General features: G+C 42.4%; 2 long non-coding RNA genes across 2 annotated transcripts; one reads left to right on the forward strand and one right to left on the reverse strand.

Moving 5' to 3' along the window:
* The first annotated feature begins 2,579 nt into the window (after positions 1 to 2,579).
* LOC143002139 (uncharacterized) lies at positions 2,580 to 18,141 on the forward strand. The gene is made up of 4 exons (XR_012963754.1): positions 2,580 to 2,600; positions 8,340 to 8,545; positions 8,687 to 8,770; positions 14,871 to 18,141. It is a non-coding gene; the product is annotated as an uncharacterized LOC143002139 (long non-coding RNA).
* LOC143002140 (uncharacterized) lies at positions 8,025 to 11,292 on the reverse strand. The gene is made up of 2 exons (XR_012963755.1): positions 10,734 to 11,292; positions 8,025 to 8,261 (listed from the first exon to the last, which is right to left on the reverse strand). It is a non-coding gene; the product is annotated as an uncharacterized LOC143002140 (long non-coding RNA).
* Positions 18,142 to 18,444: the final 303 nt, after the last annotated feature.

Raw genomic sequence — 18,444 nt, forward strand, 5'->3', positions numbered from 1 at the left:
TTCAGAAAACAGTTAAAGAGAAACAAGTTGCTGATCACAAGTTGAGGATGTGCTTATTTGGAAAATTAAATGATAATCATTTGTATTTAATGGGGATTCTGACTTGAGCCCCAAACTAAAATGAGTGTGACCCCCCTGCTCTAGGCTCTTTCCATTTGCTCCATGGTTACACTGTCGTTTTGGAAAATCGGACCAAAAATTAAATTTGCCCCAAACTTACAGAAAATGATCCTTGTGTCCTGTAGATGCTACGTTTTTTAAATTTTAGAGAACCTTGCGGAGAAGAGCGCAGCAGTGGAGGGAGAGAAGAAAAGCATTTTTGAGGTTTTATTAATTTATTTCCATCCATGTTTACATTTTGTCGGCATTTTGCTCTGAAACACGACACCGACTGCACTGTATGATGTCTGCGGGGAGAATGTCTTCGGTTCTAAATGTTTTACATGGACAAAGAGTATGACATGGTTCAATGTTTCATAGAAAAACATTGAAAACGTGGTTCAAAATGAAAAAGAGGTATTCAGTTAAGACCATTTGTATTAAACGCTGTGTTTAAAGTCTTGCTTTTCACTTTTGCAATCCTATGAATGTAACTTTTCATTCAATTGAAAAAGTCAACACAGCTTTGGAATCTGTTGTTCACTTGTTATGTTGTACACAAAATGCTGAAAGAGTGTATCTTTATTTGAATGAATTAAACATTTTGCTAAAATGTTCATTGTTGAACGTTTCATCCCGTGCCTGTCACTTCTGGCTGAAATGAGGAGCTGCTGTGACCAGGTAGGAAACATAGTCACTGACGGTGTTCCCGACGGAATCTTACACGGATGCACGTTCCATACGTCCCCAAATTGTAAACAGACAAACATGTTGAGCAGTGTGGCCACTTTAGCGACTTCCTCGCTAATCTGGCGACTTTTTTTGAGACAAAAGCGACTAGCGACAAATCTACCGACTTTTTCTGGTGTTATTGGAGATTTTTGGAGACTTCTGGTGTTTTGGAGACTCTGACGTATCGTTCCGCAGTTACTGTCCACTTTCTCTCCTCCAGCGTCCATTACAATGACATCCAACCCGCCAATTGGGCAAATTAGGTGAGTGTGTCATATGGCGACTTTTAGGACAACTTATAGCGACTTTCCTTACTGAGAAGTTTGCAACAGTGGTTCTTGTGTATTTATTGAACAGGAGAAAGGTGTGAGGTCATTTGGTTGGACTCTTGAACAGTAAGCGTACAGAGGTATAATGTAGTCACTGATCTCATGATTACATTGAGTGATGATCCCATGGTTTACATTACTACATTTAAGTATATTCAGTCTGGGCATATCTCCCAAATCTCCAGTTAGACCACCTGGAGTTGTTTAAATCCTTCAATACTACCACATGTGTCAACTGCATGTCAATAGTCCTGCTTGAACCTCTTCAACCTGGATGCCACCAGCTGAGGGTCCTCCAGTAAGGTCAGGGAGGTACACACAGACGCAAAGCTGATTGAAAGAGTGCAAGTAATAGGTTTTATTGGTATTAATTGATCATTAGTTTTTATGTGTTAGTATTACATAATTTAATATTCCCCTCTCCCTCTGTACCAAGTTTGTGTCGTGAAACTACTCCTGGCTCAGTTCGCACTTGGCTTGTCTTTTATTGAGGCTTTAGTTCCCCCTTGTGGCCATTCTGTAAACCGCAAACAACAGACAAAGAATGATGTGCTGTCAATTTTAAGGCTTCACCTAATTTGAACCTTAAAATGCCACGCTCACATGCTGGTGCACCGCCTGTACACAGTGTTTCAAAATGAAAACGTGGTTCAAAATGAAAAAAGAGGTATTCAGTTAAGACCATTTGTAATAAACACTATATTTAAAGTCTTGCTTTTCACGTTTGCAATCCTATGAAGGTAACTTTTCATTCAATTTAATAAGTCAACACAGCTTTTGAATCTGTTGTGTACATAAACGATTTCACTTGTTATGTTGTACACAAAATGCTGAAAGAGTGTATCTTTGTTTGAATGAATTAAACATTTTGCTACAATGTTCATTGTTGAACGTTTCATCCCTTGCCTGCTTTCCCCCGGGTAGCCACTGGGTGGCACCAATTGATGACTTTAAAACCATCAAACACAACAGCAAAGAACACAACAACATAGATAAAGACATCAACTGGTGAGTGTATCATCACAGTTGTGAGTGTCTCTTTTATGCAATTACGACAAGGTTGTGAGTTCGAGGCCTGACCTCTCCCAAATCTCCAGGAAGACCAGCTGGAGCTCTAGAAATCTTTTAATACAACCACATGTGTCTCCTGCATGTCAGGGTTTGCAATAGTCTATCCTGCTTGAACCTCTTCAACTGTCAACTGAGTGTCCTCCAGTAAGTTCAGGGAGACAAACTAGATCACCTCAATGCACCTTCCTCCCTGCACCTCCACATACATTGATGTACACTACGTGTTTTCCTTTTAAGAACCATATTTCAGCCTGTTTATTGAATTGAGTTCGTGTTGGTTCAAAGGCGATTCCTGGTTTCGCCGGTTGGGGCGCTGTTGCCATTTGAGACCAGGAGAGCGGCAGGTGAAATAAGCGAAGGAGTGAAACGGTATGTTATTGTTGTCGTCTCGTTATTTCTCTGTTATCAGGTCGGCATTGTGCTTATAAGTACAGATATGTGCTCACAACATGCAGCGCCATGTTCACTACATGATGCCACTGCATTTGAGTCAGAAGAACAGTTATAAAGTCTGTTTGCGTGTTTAAAGTTCTAATGAACTCTCCCCACTTAGGTAGCTCGGTGCTAATGTTGGCTAGCAGTGTACGTAATGTGTGCTTGTGTGTGTGTTGTATTAACTGTTTCACCAACAGATTTCTGGACGTTGTGTTTGCATTTATCAATTATTGTGTGAAGTCTTTTCAGGTCAACTCATCACTCGATTCCAAGTCCAGTCTAAGAAGTCCAAACCACTGGGAATAGTTCAGATTTAGGCCCGTGTGTGCTTCTGGCACAGAATCTATCGACCCTCTATTCAGATTTCATTGACGTTGAATGATGTGTGGATAAGAAATAATAATTATTCTTAATAATAATAATCAATATTGTCAATCTTGATTCTTCAATGTATATATAGTTATTATGATATCGATTTTAACCACGTCAACTTTGAAGTTGGATGTGTATATGTCGCCCTCTTGTGGTCAAAATAGAATACTGCATTCTCAGCAGCTCTTCAGAAAACAGATAAAGAGAAACAAGTTGCTGATCACAAGTTGAGGATGTGTTTATTCGGAAACTTTAATGTAAATAATTTGTATTTATTCTGACTTGAGAAGCTGGGCTGTAGTGGTGCACAGCAGGCCCTTGTAGCCAGTAGACTCCACAGAGTCTGTCCAGTTGTACCAGACGCTCATGCTTCTGATTCATGACTTTGTGAAAGTCTGGCATAACTGCTGCTTCAGGTCCTTGTAGGCAGTAGACTATTCTGAGACTCTTTAGATTCTCCGGCCTCAAACGACCAGCTGTGTGTCTACAACAGCAGGCCACCAGAGCACAGCTGAGCTGAGTTACTGGGTGTAGAACTTCACACTCTAAGCTGAGGTCGAACCTCCTCCTTGGCTGAGTTGTGGCGCAGTGATCTTGGTTTCACTCCTGTTTATGGGAGGAGCCTAATGTAAGAGCAGTCAGGATGTCTTGGTTTTAAGTCGAATCCTGCTTTCGCCACTAGGGGGCGGTGTCTCCATGTGAGAGCAGGTAATCAGCAGGTGAAACCAGCGAACGAGAGAAGCCGTGTGGTTGTTTTGTCGCTACCAGGTCGGTGTTGTGTTAACAGTTCATATATGTGCTTGATGTGCTACAAGATGTTACTGCACTCTACAGACAACAGGCAGGAAGTCAGGTGTTTACGTTCCTGCTGAAAGGTTAGAGCCGTTTAGCCTTCGTGGCGACGCACCGGTATTGAGCCATTACGGTGTGTGTGTGCCTGTTAAATCCATGCTACGGAGGGGTACAGTAGTGTGTGTGTAAGCAGTAGTGACTGTCTGTTGTGTGAATGTGTAAGTGTGTCTGTGCGTGCATTTGTGTGTGTGTATGCGTGTGCTGTTTTAAATGTTTGCTGTATTTCTCAAGCTGTGGTGTTTGGATGCTGCGTTTGAAAATTTTAAAGCTCTAACTCTTAAACTGACCAAGATACGGGCTTTTTAAAAACAAATTATTTGGTCCATGGTTACACTGTCGCTCTGGAAAACTGGACCAAAAACGAAATTTTCCCCAAACTTACGGAAGATGATCCTCGTGTCCTGTAGAAGCTGCGTTTGAAAATAAGGTAAAGTATTTGTTATTATATATATTATATTACACTTAGACTAACTACTTTACTTTAATCTTACTGCTAATTTCTTTGAAATATGTTCAATAAGTAAATATATAAATGACTTTTTGAGATGTGAACACATATCGACTTATAAGCTAAGTCGATTGAATAACTAAAAATATCCTGTTTAAGTCATTTAGGAAAATGGGACCAAACTTTTTTTTTTTTTTTTTTTTTGTGATGTCAGCACCAAATCAAAGAGACAAAAGAAAAATGTAACCTTTCCAAGGTTGGGTGGGCGGTGGCTCATTGATAAGGCACGCGTCTGGGAATCAGGCACACGCTCCGGTGCTGGTTCGCCTCCAACCTCGGTCCCTCACTCTCCAGCTGGTAGCTGGAGAGTTGCCTGTTACCCTCCGGTCCAGAGCCTGTTACCTTCCGGTCCCCGCGCCCACCTAGGCACGGAATCTACTGCATTCAGTCCGTCTGTCAGAGAGAGTGACAGACACATAGCGAGAGACTGATAGTCATAGTAGAACACGTCACGTAGATTTAGGGACACACAGTGTGTCGCTCGGGCTGCGTGGCAGGCACAGTTCTTGTGTCTGGCACCAGAACGAGTGATGCACTGTGATAGAACATATAGGAACACATAGGCACTGACACACAGACAGGCAGGCAGGGTGCGGAAGAGGAGGTGCTTTTAAATAAACTCACTAAGTGTTTCACTGGGAAAGATAGATAGCAGAAAAAACGTGTGACATTTTTTTTTTCTTTAGCTCAGAGGGTTAAGCTGATGGTTGGTGATCACAAGGTTGGGAGTTCGACTCCCAGTTACAGGAAGGTAACTGGCTCTGGACCGGAGGGTAACAGGCAACTCTCCAGCTACCAGCTGGAGCGTGAGGGACCGAGGTTGGAGGCGAACCAGCACCGGAGCGTGTGCCTGGTTCCCAGACGCGTGCCTTATCAATGAGCCACCGCCCACCCAACCGTGAAAGCCTCAATTTTTCTTTTGTCTCTTTGATTTGGAGCTGACATCACAAAAAAAAAAAAAAAAAAAAGTTTGGTCCCATTTTCCTAAATTACTTCATATATGACTTTAACAGGATATTTTTAGTTATTCAATCGACTTAGCATATATGGTAATGTTTTGTTTGGATCTCAACTACGTGTTCACATCTCAAAAAGTCATTTATATATTTACTTATTGAACATATTTCAAATAAATTAGCAGTAAGATTAAAGTAAAAATGTAGTTTTTGGTCCAGTTTTCCAGAGCGACAGTGTAACCATGGACCAAATCGTTTGTTTTTAAAAAGCCCGTATCTTGGTCAGTTTAACAGCTAGAGCTCTAAAATTTTCAAACGCAGCATCCAAATACCACAGCTTGAGAAATACAGCAAACATTTAAAACAGCACACACACACACACACACACACACACATGCACGCGTACACAGGCACACGTATACAAACATACACACACCCTTCTGTACCCCTCCGTAGCATGGATTTAACACGCTCACACCGTAATGGCTCAATACCGGTGCGTCGCCACGAAGGCTCAGCGGCTCTGACCTTTCAGCAGGAACATAAACACCTGACTTCCTGCCTGTTGTTTGTAGAGTGCAGTAACATCTTGTAGCACATCAAGCACATATATGAACTATAAACACAACACGGACCTGGTAGCGACAAAACAACCACACGGCTGTCTCTCGTTCGCTGGTTTCACCTGCTGATTACCTGCTCTCACATGGAGACACCGCCCCCTAGTGGCGAAAGCAGGATTCGACTTAAAACCAAGATTCGACTTAAAACCAAGACATCCTGACTTCTCTACATTAGGCTCCTCCCATAAACAGGAGTGAAACCAAGATCACTGCGCCACAACTCAGCCAAGGAGGAGGTTCGACCTCAGTTTAGAGTTTGAAGTTCTACTTTATCAAAAAATATTAGCAGTACTCTCTCTCTCTCTCTACACCAGGAAAAGGAGCCATCTTGTGGTGATTTGTGAGAATACACACGCTTGTTTCAAATTAACAAATGATTTATTCAATCACAACTTTACATTATATGCGTCCATTTTAAAGCCAGTTTACGTGAACATTTAAATATAATTATAAACGGGAATCCAATGTGTACTCGCAACTTTATCAGCAGCGTTCTCGTAACATCGCGCCAACAACATAACATGAGTAACATCCTCTCTGCTCCCTAACCCTCTCTGGTCGCTATGGTAACGTTTAAACATGCCTTAAACATAAGATACACCACAAAAACAGATGTAAAGGGCATGAAAAATACAACTCACCATAACGCTGAATCAGTGGGAGCCCTGAGCCTGTTTCTCTGTAAACAGACGGTCCCATCCAGGGCGAATGGGAGACACTGACACCCAGGCCCGGCCCTGGGCATGGGCGAACCGGGCGGTCGCCCGGGGCGCCATCTAGTGGGCAGGGCGCCAAACTGCAATCCACATAAAGTACATTTAAATAAATTTGTTAATAATCATTTTGACTTCTGGTCTTAATCTGTGAGTGTGAGATCATGACCTGTCGCCCTGAACCTGACCTGCTGTTTACAGTGAAAGGTGGGGGGAGGGGTAGCGGCCTGGCTGCATTGTGCGTCTACAACTAGAATAAGATGACTTTATGATGCACAACTTCACTACATAATCAGAGCTAAACCCAGGTGTGTTCTGATACATGCCTAAAAGCAAAAACGTGATGTCCGTGATTTTAGCCGGCAACGGACGTTCCCGGCGCCCGCGCAAAACTGGTTCCGGGTTAAAGATCGTCCAGACCCACTAATTATGTCGGACAGTGATCCCGGTGGCCGGAAATACTCTAAAGGCAAAAACGTGTTGTCCGTGATTTTCACCGGCAAGCGTGCCGGCAACGGACGTTTCCGGCGCCCGCAAAACTGGTTCCGGGTTTCTGGCAGGAACCCGGAACCAGTTTTGCGCGTGAGTGACAATGGTTGACCATTTCCATAACACCTAAAAGGAGGACATTATGCGGCATGTCAATAAATTACCATGGTGTGCATGGGGCTCTGGTATACTCTCATTAACAATACAATTTTGTGTGGTTTGAAGATGTTTGTGTAGCTGAATAGGAAAAAATATTAATGAAAAGTCAAAAAGTGTTTGTTCACAGTATTTGCATTTATTCAGTACATTGTGGTGTTCAAAAACTGATCACTGAGATGAATCTTTTGTGCCACAATACATAACATGTGTGGACTCAAATGTAAAAAACAAATAACAGGTAACATATATAATAATAAAAAAATGCTTTTTTGAAAAGCATAAATAACCTTTGATGTCAACAACATCTGCCCCCCGCAGGAGCGACATGCAGCGCACACCCCATGCAGCGCACACCCCAACCCTTGTGTCTGCCCCCCGAAGGGGGCAGGGCACAAATACTCCGACTGTCATAGAGACACTCTGCCAGGAGAGTCCGACTGTCATAGAGACACTCTGCCGGGAGAGTGTATAGAAATACCTTTTGCTGGAACTTACTATGTGTCACTGTCACTGCGCAAGATAAGTAGCACAAAAAACACCTCGAAGATTCTTTTTATTTAACTCAGAGGGTAAAGCTCATGCTTGGTGATCACAAGGTTGGGAGTTCAAGACCTTCACACATCAAATACAGGCAAAGTCACACATGCACACTTTTCACACAAAGAGGAGACCAATCTCCAGGCAGCTAAAGGTAAAGGTACTTTATTTATTTGATTTTCATCTCTCTTCCTCTCTGAGCCAAGTGGACCTGGGAGTAGAGACTTGAAGATCTTTGGCCTCTCATCTGCAGGCTTTGCTCCAGCTCCTGGCTTGTGGCAGCTGCTTGTGTGTGTGGGCTGGGGGGTGGACTCCTCCAGTCCTCCCTCATTTCCTCTCCCCTTCTTTGTGGGCGTGGCTTGATGCTTGGCGTTCTGTAAAGCGTCCTGATAACAGAGAAACACAAGAATAAAAGGTCAACATAATCTTCATTCATTCTTCCTAATCCCCTTTTTCCTTTTCAGGCATCCCCACATGCTACACTGTTCATTGTTGAACGTTTCATCCCTTGCCTGCTTTCCCCCGGGTAGCCACTGGGTGGCACCAATTAATGACTTTAAAATCATCAAAAGCAACAGCAAAGAACACAACAACATAGATGAAGACATCAACTGGTTTACAATAGTCTATCGTGCTTGAACCTCTTCAACTGTCAACTGAGTGTCCTCCAGTAAGTTCAGGGAGACCAACTAGATCACCTCAATGCACCTTCCTCCCTGCACCTCCACATACATTGATGTACACTACGTGTTTTCCTTTTAAGAACCATATTTCAGCCTGTTTATTGAATTGAGTTCGTGTTGGTTCAAAGGCGATTCCTGGTTTCACCGATTGGGGCGCTGTCGCCATTTGAGACCAGGAGAGCAGCGGGTGAAATAAGCGAAGGAGAGAAACGGTATGTTATTGTTGTCGTCTCGTTATTTCTCTGTTATCAGGTCGGCATTGTGCTTATAAGTACAGATATGTGCTCACAACATGCAGCGCCATGTTCACTACATGATGCCACTGCATTTGAGTCAGAAGAACAGTTATAAAGTCTGTTTGCGTGTTTAAAGTTCTAATGAACTCGGTGCTAATGTTGGCTAGCAGTGTACGTAGTGTGTGCGTGTGTGTTGTATTAACTGTTTCACCAACAGATTTCTGGACGTTGTGTTTGCATTTATCAAACATTGTGTGAAGTCTTTTCAGGTCAACTCATCACTCGATTCCAAGTCCAGTCTAAGAAGTCCAAACCACTGGGAATAGTTCAGATTTAGGCCCGTGTGTGCTTCTGGCACAGAATCTATCGACCCTCTATTCAGATTTCATTGACGTTGAATGATGTGTGGATAAGAAATAATAATTATTCTTAATAATAATAATCAATATTGTCAATCTTGATTCTTCAATGTATATATAGTTATTATGATATCGATTTTAACCACGTCAACTTTGAAGTTGGATGTGTATATGTCGCCCTATTGTGGTTAAAATAGAATACTGCATTCTCAGCAGCTCTTCAGAAAACAGATAAAGAGAAACAAGTTGCTGATCACAAGTTGAGGATGTGTTTATTCGGAAACTTTAATGTAAATAATTTGTATTTATTCTAACTTGAGAAGCTGGACTGTAGTAGTGCACAGCAGGCCCTTGTAGCCAGTAGACTCCACAGAGTCTGTCCAGTTGTACCAGACGCTCATGCTTCTGATTCATGACTTTGTGAAAGTCTGGCATAACTGCTGCTTCAGGTCCTTGTAGGCAGTAGACTATTCTGAGACTCTTTAGATTCTCCGGCCTCAAACGACCAGCTGTGTGTCTACAACAGCAGGCCACCAGAGCACAGCTGAGCTGAGTTACTGGGTGTAGAACTTCACACTCTAAGCTGAGGTCGAACCTCCTCCTTGGCTGAGTTGTGGCGCAGTGATCTTGGTTTCACTCCTGCTTATGGGAGGAGCCTAATGTAAGAGCAGTCAGGATGTCTTGGTTTTAAGTCGAATCCTGCTTTCGCCACTAGGGGGCGGTGTCTCCATGTGAGAGCAGGTAATCAGCAGGTGAAACCAGCGAACGAGAGAAGCTGTGTGGTCGTTGTGTCGCTACCAGGTCGGTGTTGTGTTTATAATTCATATATGTGCTTGATGTGCTACAAGATGTTACTGCACTCTACAGACAACAGGCAGGAAGTCAGGTGTTTACGTTCCTGCTGAAAGGTTAGAGCCGTTTAGCCTTCGTGGCGACGCACCGGTATTGAGCCATTACGGTGTGTGTGTGCCTGTTAAATCCATGCTACGGAGGGGTACAGTAGTGTGTGTGTAAGCAGTAGTGACTGTCTGTTGTGTGAATGTGTAAGTGTGTCTGTGCGTGCATTTGTGTGTGTGTATGCGTGTGCTGTTTTAAATGTTTGCTGTATTTCTCAAGCTGTGGTGTTTGGATGCTGCGTTTGAAAATTTTAAAGCTCTAACTCTTAAACTGACCAAGATACGGGCTTTTTAAAAACAAATTATTTGGTCCATGGTTACACTGTCGCTCTGGAAAACTGGACCAAAAACGAAATTTTCCCCAAACTTACGGAAGATGATCCTCGTGTCCTGTAGAAGCTGCGTTTGAAAATAAGGTAAAGTATTTGTTATTATATATATTATATTACACTTAGACTAACTACTTTACTTTAATCTTACTGCTAATTTCTTTGAAATATGTTCAATAAGTAAATATATAAATGACTTTTTGAGATGTGAACACATATCGACTTATAAGCTAAGTCGATTGAATAACTAAAAATATCCTGTTTAAGTCATTTAGGAAAATGGGACCAAACTTTTTTTTTTTTTTTTTTTTTGTGATGTCAGCACCAAATCAAAGAGACAAAAGAAAAATGTAACCTTTCCAAGGTTGGGTGGGCGGTGGCTCATTGATAAGGCACGCGTCTGGGAATCAGGCACACGCTCCGGTGCTGGTTCGCCTCCAACCTCGGTCCCTCACTCTCCAGCTGGTAGCTGGAGAGTTGCCTGTTACCCTCCGGTCCAGAGCCTGTTACCTTCCGGTCCCCGCGCCCACCTAGGCACGGAATCTACTGCATTCAGTCAGTCTGTCAGAGAGAGTGACAGACACATAGCGAGAGACTGATAGTCATAGTAGAACACGTCACGTAGATTTAGGGACACACAGTGTGTCGCTCGGGCTGCGTGGCAGGCACAGTTCTTGTGTCTGGCACCAGAACGAGTGATGCACTGTGATAGAACATATAGGAACACATAGGCACTGACACACAGACAGGCAGGCAGGGTGCGGAAGAGGAGGTGCTTTTAAATAAACTCACTAAGTGTTTCACTGGGAAAGATAGATAGCAGAAAAAACGTGTGACATTTTTTTTTTCTTTAGCTCAGAGGGTTAAGCTGATGGTTGGTGATCACAAGGTTGGGAGTTCGACTCCCAGTTACAGGAAGGTAACTGGCTCTGGACCGGAGGGTAACAGGCAACTCTCCGGAGTGTGAGGGACCGAGGTTGGAGGCGAACCAGCACCGGAGCGTGTGCCTGGTTCCCAGACGCGTGCCTTATCAATGAGCCACCGCCCACCCAACCGTGAAAGCCTCAATTTTTCTTTTGTCTCTTTGATTTGGAGCTGACATCACAAAAAAAAAAAAGAAAAAAAGTTTGGTCCCATTTTCCTAAATAACTTCATATATGACTTTAACAGGATATTTTTAGTTATTCAATCGACTTAGCATATATGGTAATGTTTTGTTTGGATCTCAACTACGTGTTCACATCTCAAAAAGTCATTTATATATTTACTTATTGAACATATTTCAAATAAATTAGCAGTAAGATTAAAGTAAAAATGTAGTTTTTGGTCCAGTTTTCCAGAGCGACAGTGTAACCATGGACCAAATCGTTTGTTTTTAAAAAGCCCGTATCTTGGTCAGTTTAACAGCTAGAGCTCTAAAATTTTCAAACGCAGCATCCAAATACCACAGCTTGAGAAATACAGCAAACATTTAAAACAGCACACACACACACACACATGCACGCGTACACAGGCACACGTATACAAACATACACACACCCTTCTGTACCCCTCCGCACGCACAGACACACTTACACATTCACACAACAGACAGTCACTACTGCTTACACACACACTACTGTACCCCTCCGTAGCATGGATTTAACAGGCACACACACACCGTAATGGCTCAATACCGGTGCGTCGCCACGAAGGCTAAACGGCTCTAACCTTTCAGCAGGAACGTAAACACCTGACTTCCTGCCTGTTGTTTGTAGAGTGCAGTAACATCTTGTAGCACATCAAGCACATATATGAACTATAAACACAACACCGACCTGGTAGCGACACAACAACCACACGGCTTTCTCTCGTTCGCTGGTTTCACCTGCTGATTACCTGCTCTCACATGGAGACACCGCCCCCTAGTGGCGAAAGCAGGATTCGACTTAAAACCAAGACATCCTGACTTCTCTACATTAGGCTCCTCCCATAAACAGGAGTGAAACCAAGATCACTGCGCCACAACTCAGCCAAGGAGGACGTTCGACCTCAGTTTAGGGTTTGAAGTTCTACTTTATCAAAAAATATTAGCAGTACTCTCTCTCTCTCTCTACACCAGGAAAAGGAGCCATCTTGTGGTGATTTGTGAGAATACACACGCTTGTTTCAAATAAACAAATGATTTATTCAATCACAACTTTACATTATATGCGTCCATTTTAAAGCCAGTTTACGTGAACATTTAAATATAATAATAAACGGGAATCCAATGTGTACTCGCAACTTTATCAGCAAAAAAGTCAAAAAGTGTTTATTCACAGTATTTGAATTTATTCAATACATTGTGGTGTTCAAAAACTGAGCACTGAGATGAATCTTTTGTGCCACAAAGCATAACATGTGTGGACTCAAATGTAAAAAGGAAAATAGCAAAATAACAAGACAACAATCACATGGGGTTCTCTCGTTCGCTTGTTTCACCTGCTGATTTCCTGGTCTGAAATGGCGACAACGCCCCCGACTGGCGAAAGCAGGAATCGACTTTGAACCAATAGGAATTTAATGCACAGGCTGAAATGTGTTTTTTAAACATAAAACAAGTATTTCAAATCACAAAATGCCAATGCAATTCTAGTTTGTAGCTCACTTGTTATCTGTGATCTCACACATTTATACACACAACCCATCTCCCCATCTCCCCATCTCATTCTTGACTCATTCATCTTGCATGTATTGTAATGATTAAATCAATGTATGTGGAGGATCAGGAAGGAAGGCGCTGTGAGGCGATCTAGTTTGTCTCCCTGACCTTACTGGAGGACCCTCAGCTGGAGGCATCCAGGTTCAAGAGGTTCAAGCATGGATGGACTATTGACATGCAGTTGACACATGTGGTTGTATTAAAGGATTTAAACAACTCCAGGTGGAGATTTGGGAGATATGCCCAGGGACTATGGTTAAAGGTCAAGTCCTCCCAAAAGACACAGACTGAAAATACTTGAGTGTAGTAATGTAAACCGTGGGATCATCACTTGATGTAATCATGAGGTCAGCGACTACATTATACCTCTGTACGCTTACTGTTCAAAAGTCCAACCAAAGGACTGCACGCCTTTCTCCTGTTCAATAAATCCACAAGCCCACTGTTGCAAACTCCTCAGTAAGGAAAGTCGCTATAAGCTGTCCTAAAAGTCGCCATATGACACACTCACCTAATTTGCACAATTGGCGTGTTGGATGTCATTATAATGGACGCTGGAGGAGAGAAGGTGGACAGTAACTGCGGAACGATACGTCAGTCTCCAAAACACCAGAAGTCTCCAAAAGTCTCCAATAACACGCTAGTCGCTTTTGTCTCAAAAAAAGTCGCCAGATTTAGCGAAAAAGTCGCTAAAGTGGCAACACTGCTCAACATGTTTGTCTGTTTACAATTTGGGGACGTATGGAACGTGCATCCGTGTAAGATTCCGTCGGGAACACCGTCAGTGACTATGGTTCCTACCTGGTCACAGCAGCTCCTCATTTCGGCCAGAAGTGATAGGCAAGGGATGAAACGTTCAACAATGAACGTTGTAGCAAAATGTTTAATTCATTCAAACAAAGATACACTCTTTCAGCATTTTGTGTACAACATAACAAGTGACATCGTTTTTTAAATGTACACAACAGATTCAAAAGCTGTGTTGACCTATTAAATTGAATGAAAAGTTACCTTCATAGGATTGCAAAAGTGAAAAGCAAGACTCAATATATAGCGTTTATTACAAATGGTCTTAACCGAATTCCTCTTTTTTCATTTTGAACCACGTTTTCAATGTTTTTCTATGAAACATTGAACCGTGTCATACTCTTTGTCCATGTAAAACGTTTAGAAGACATTCTCCCCGCAGACATCATACAGTGCAGTCGGTGTCATGTTTCAGAGCAAAATGCAGACAAAATGTAAACATGGATGGAAATAAATTAATAACACCTCAAAAATGCTTCTCTTCTCTCCCTCCACCGCTGCCCTCTTCGCCGCAAGGTTCTCTCAAATTTAAAAACGCAGCATCTACAAGACACAAGAATCATTTTCTGTAAGTTTGGGTCAAATTCGATTTTTGGTCAGATTTTCCAAAAACAAAACGACAGTGTAACCATGGAGCAAATGGAAAGAGCTTAGAGCAGGGGGATCACACTCATTTTAGTTTGGGGCTCAAGTCAGAATCCCCATTAAATACAAATGATTAACATTTAATTTTCCAAATAAACACATCCTCAACTTGTGATCAGCAACTTCTTTCTCTTTAACTGTTTTCTGAAGAGCTGCTGAGAATGCAGTATTCTATTTTAACCACAGGAGAGCGCTGTGTGACATATACTGATACATACAAGTTACAAAGTTTGCCCATCTACCGTTGAATCCTTTTTATTGGCTCAGCCAAATCTACACACAGGCGGGTGATATATTTTTTAATTATGAAGCCTTGTTGTGTTTCCTTTAATTTGTTACCACTCTGCTGTTTTTCAGTGTGACAGGGTGTAGAGTTTCTCAGCGCTGCTCTCCAGTCGCTCCCTGTTCTCCAGGTTGGCAAAAGAAACTTGGTGCGGCACCCCCTGGGTGCGGTAGAGGAGACCCCAGAAGCAGCAGGCAATACCAGCTGTGCTGCCACTGTCGCCTGGGAGGAGAGAAAGGAAGACAGCCATGGTGAGAAGAGCCAGAGCCAGAGACCCCTGCAGTGAAGACACACTGCACCAATACAGTTCTCCTATCATTAATGAAGTTCACTCAAATTCACACAAAATGTCACTGTAACTATGGACCATGATGGTCATTTCTGAGACACCGCCCCCTGCAGGATTCGACTTTAAACCAAGACGAATTCAATTCATGAAATGATTGTTGTCATTTGCTCTTGATCTTGAATGTTGTCCTAACGTAACGAATCTGGTGGAATACCCTACAAATGTCAGTGGCAAATATCACTTCTTCTCTTCATAATGAAATGCTGACATCAGAGAATGCACAATTTTATAAAGTAATAGCAGAGAGATTAGGAAATGTGGTTTTAATGGAAGTCAATGGGGCAATTTTCATATCATTGCTAATGAAATGAAAATTGCTTTAAACGGTTAAAATCCTGAAAATTATTGAATATTTTTTAGTTTTGAGCAGCTGAGAAGTTGTTTGAGATTTATGAAAAAAAGTAGAACAAATATTGACTTAGACACTTAGACATACACACACACACACACACAGTTGTCATTCATAATTTCATCTATTCAGGAGTTGTCTATGGTTTGTAAGATCATTTAGAAAGTGTAAGTAAATAATTAACAAACTATTTAGATGTGCATTTATACATGTAATGACTTAGACATGCACTTACATGCAGTAAAGACAGCAGTTTGCCACTGCTCTGAGTCACTAGCCGATCTCAGGCATAAGCAGGGACTTGTACAGCATTTCATGCCCAATGCAGCCATGTGCTATGGCAGCTCAGCTGATGTTCTCAGCAGGGCTGTATGGTACACTGGGTTTGCCATTTGGGGCCAACTAGGTGTTGTCCAAGTTTGGCACTCGTTTGGCATCGGTTCTATTCATGTACATCTAATAACCACCGATATTAACCAAATTATTTAACTCATAGCTTGAGCCTGCAAAGATGTATATTTACATAGGATATTACCACTGCTGCAGCATGTAGGAGACAGAGAGCTACCTCTCTTTGGAGATGTCAGCAAAATGGTCAGCTCACAGAAGCTAACATTTTACTGACACCTTGGCCACGACAGCTCACTGGGTATCCAATGGGTCGTCTACCACAGCCAACCACCTGTAGCCAATAGCCCTGCTGAGAACATCAGCTGAGCTGCCATGGCTGCATAGTGCATAAAATGCTCTATCCAACTTCAAAGTTGACGTGGTTAAAATCGAATATCGAAATCATAACTATATATACATTGAAGAATCACTGTCTACAATATTGATTAAAATTATTATTATTAATTATAATTATTATTTCTTATCCACACATCATTCAACGTCAATGAAATCTGCATAGAGGGTCGATAAATTCTGTTCCAGAAGCAAACACGGACCTAAATCTGAACTATTCCCAGTGGTTTGGACTTCTTAGACTCGACTTGGAATCCAGTGATGAATTAACCTGAAAAGACTTCACACAATGTTTGATAAATGCAAACACAACGTCCAGAAATCTGTTGGTGAAACAGTTAATACAACACACGCGCACACATTACGTACACTGCTAGCCACCATTAGCACCGAGCTACCTAAGTGGGGAGAGTTCATAAGAACTTTAAACACGCAAACCAACTTTATAACTCTTCTTCTGACTCAGATGCAGTGGCATCGTGTAGTGAACATGGCGCTGCATGTTGTGAGCACATATCTGTACTTATAAGCACAATGCCGACCTGATAACAGAGAAATAACGAGACGACAACAATAACATACCGGTTCTCTCCTTCGCTCTTCTGGTCTCAAATGGCGACAGCACCCCTACCGGTGAAACCAGGAATCGCCTATGAACTAATACGAACTCAATTCAATAAACAGGCTGAAATATGGTTCTTAAAAGTAAAACACGTAGTGTACATCATGTATGTGGAGGTGCAGGGAGGAAGGTGCATCGAGGTGATCAAGTTTGTCTCCCTGAACTTACTGGAGGACACTCAGTTGACAGTTGAAGAGGTTCAAGCAGGATAGACTATTGCAAACCCTGACATGCAGGAGACACATGTGGTTGTATAAAAAGATTTCTAGAGCTCCAGCTGGTCTAACTGGAGATCTGGGAGATGTCAGGCCTCGAACTCACAACCTTGTCGTAATCGCATATAAGAGACACTCACAACTGTGATGATACACTCACCAGTTGATGTCTTTATATAATTTCCCCTCGGGGATCAAAATAAATCACCTTTATCTCTGTTGTTGTGTTCTTTGCTGTTGTGTTTGATGATTTTAAAGTCATCAATTGGTGCCACCCGGTGGCTACCCGAGGGAAAGCAGGCAAGGGATGAAACGCTCAACAGATCAAAATACCATTAAATGAAAAAGACAAAAAAGAAAGAGGAAAGATTGAATCTAAAATTAGACTTTATAAAGAATAAAATAAACATGAACAATAAGGCGACCATAGTTTCCCTAACTAACTTGTCTCATTCTGCCCCCACTCCTCCCCTCCTAAATGTCCCGAAGCCTTTTTTCTTTTCCACCCTCCATCCTTTGCCTTCAATTCCATTTCAAAACGAGAAAACTAGAGCAGTCAGAAAGGCTTGCCAGCCTTATTTTCTGTCATTGATTCCTTTTTCCACGATTGCTGTCCCTCATGGTGTGTAGGACCTTAGTGGGAGCAAGGTGTCAGAGGTACGTGCCATCTAATCATTCACAAAGCTTTGGTCCTTTTCTGGTGTCTTCCTGCTCTTCCTCAACTGATCTGATCTGAAAACATGAACTCTCCCAAACTGGAAATACAAGGTTTTTGATACAACCAAACTCTACCCGCTGCTAGAGCTCTAAAACTTTCAGAATCAACATCTACAGGACACGAGGATCATTTGGGGCTAATTAAAAAATGTTCCCCATCGACACTGTAACCATGGACCAAATCACGGAGGAATGTTTGCCTTTCACCATGGGAGGCCCTAGAAACATGCATATGACTAGACAGGAAATGGACGACCTGAGCCACATGATAAAGCCTTGTAACGCTTCGCCATCCAAGGCACACCCACACACGTACCAACTGGTCCACAATCCAAAGGCCCCATACACACACACATTACATTACGAGCATTTGGCAGACGCTTTTATCCAAAGCGACTTACATTACATTACCACCCTACGCAGAGGGGGGAGCAATTGAGGGTTCGGTGCACTACCCACTGTGCCACTGCCTCCCTACACACACAAACTCACACTGGCTCTACTGGTGCGTGTCTAGCAGGCGTGTGTGTAGACACGCACACACACCTACACACACACACACACAAGCTAAACATTAGTCCGACACACACCCACACACAAACTGAACACTAGTCTGACACACCCACCCACACACAAACAAACTATTAACACT

The sequence above is a fragment of the Genypterus blacodes genome, unplaced genomic scaffold, assembly GCF_046128005.1.
Source record: "Genypterus blacodes isolate CSIRO-AG114 ecotype Tasmania unplaced genomic scaffold, CSIRO-AGI_Gbla_v1 ptg000055l_1, whole genome shotgun sequence".
Classification (NCBI taxonomy): domain Eukaryota; kingdom Metazoa; phylum Chordata; class Actinopteri; order Ophidiiformes; family Ophidiidae; genus Genypterus; species Genypterus blacodes.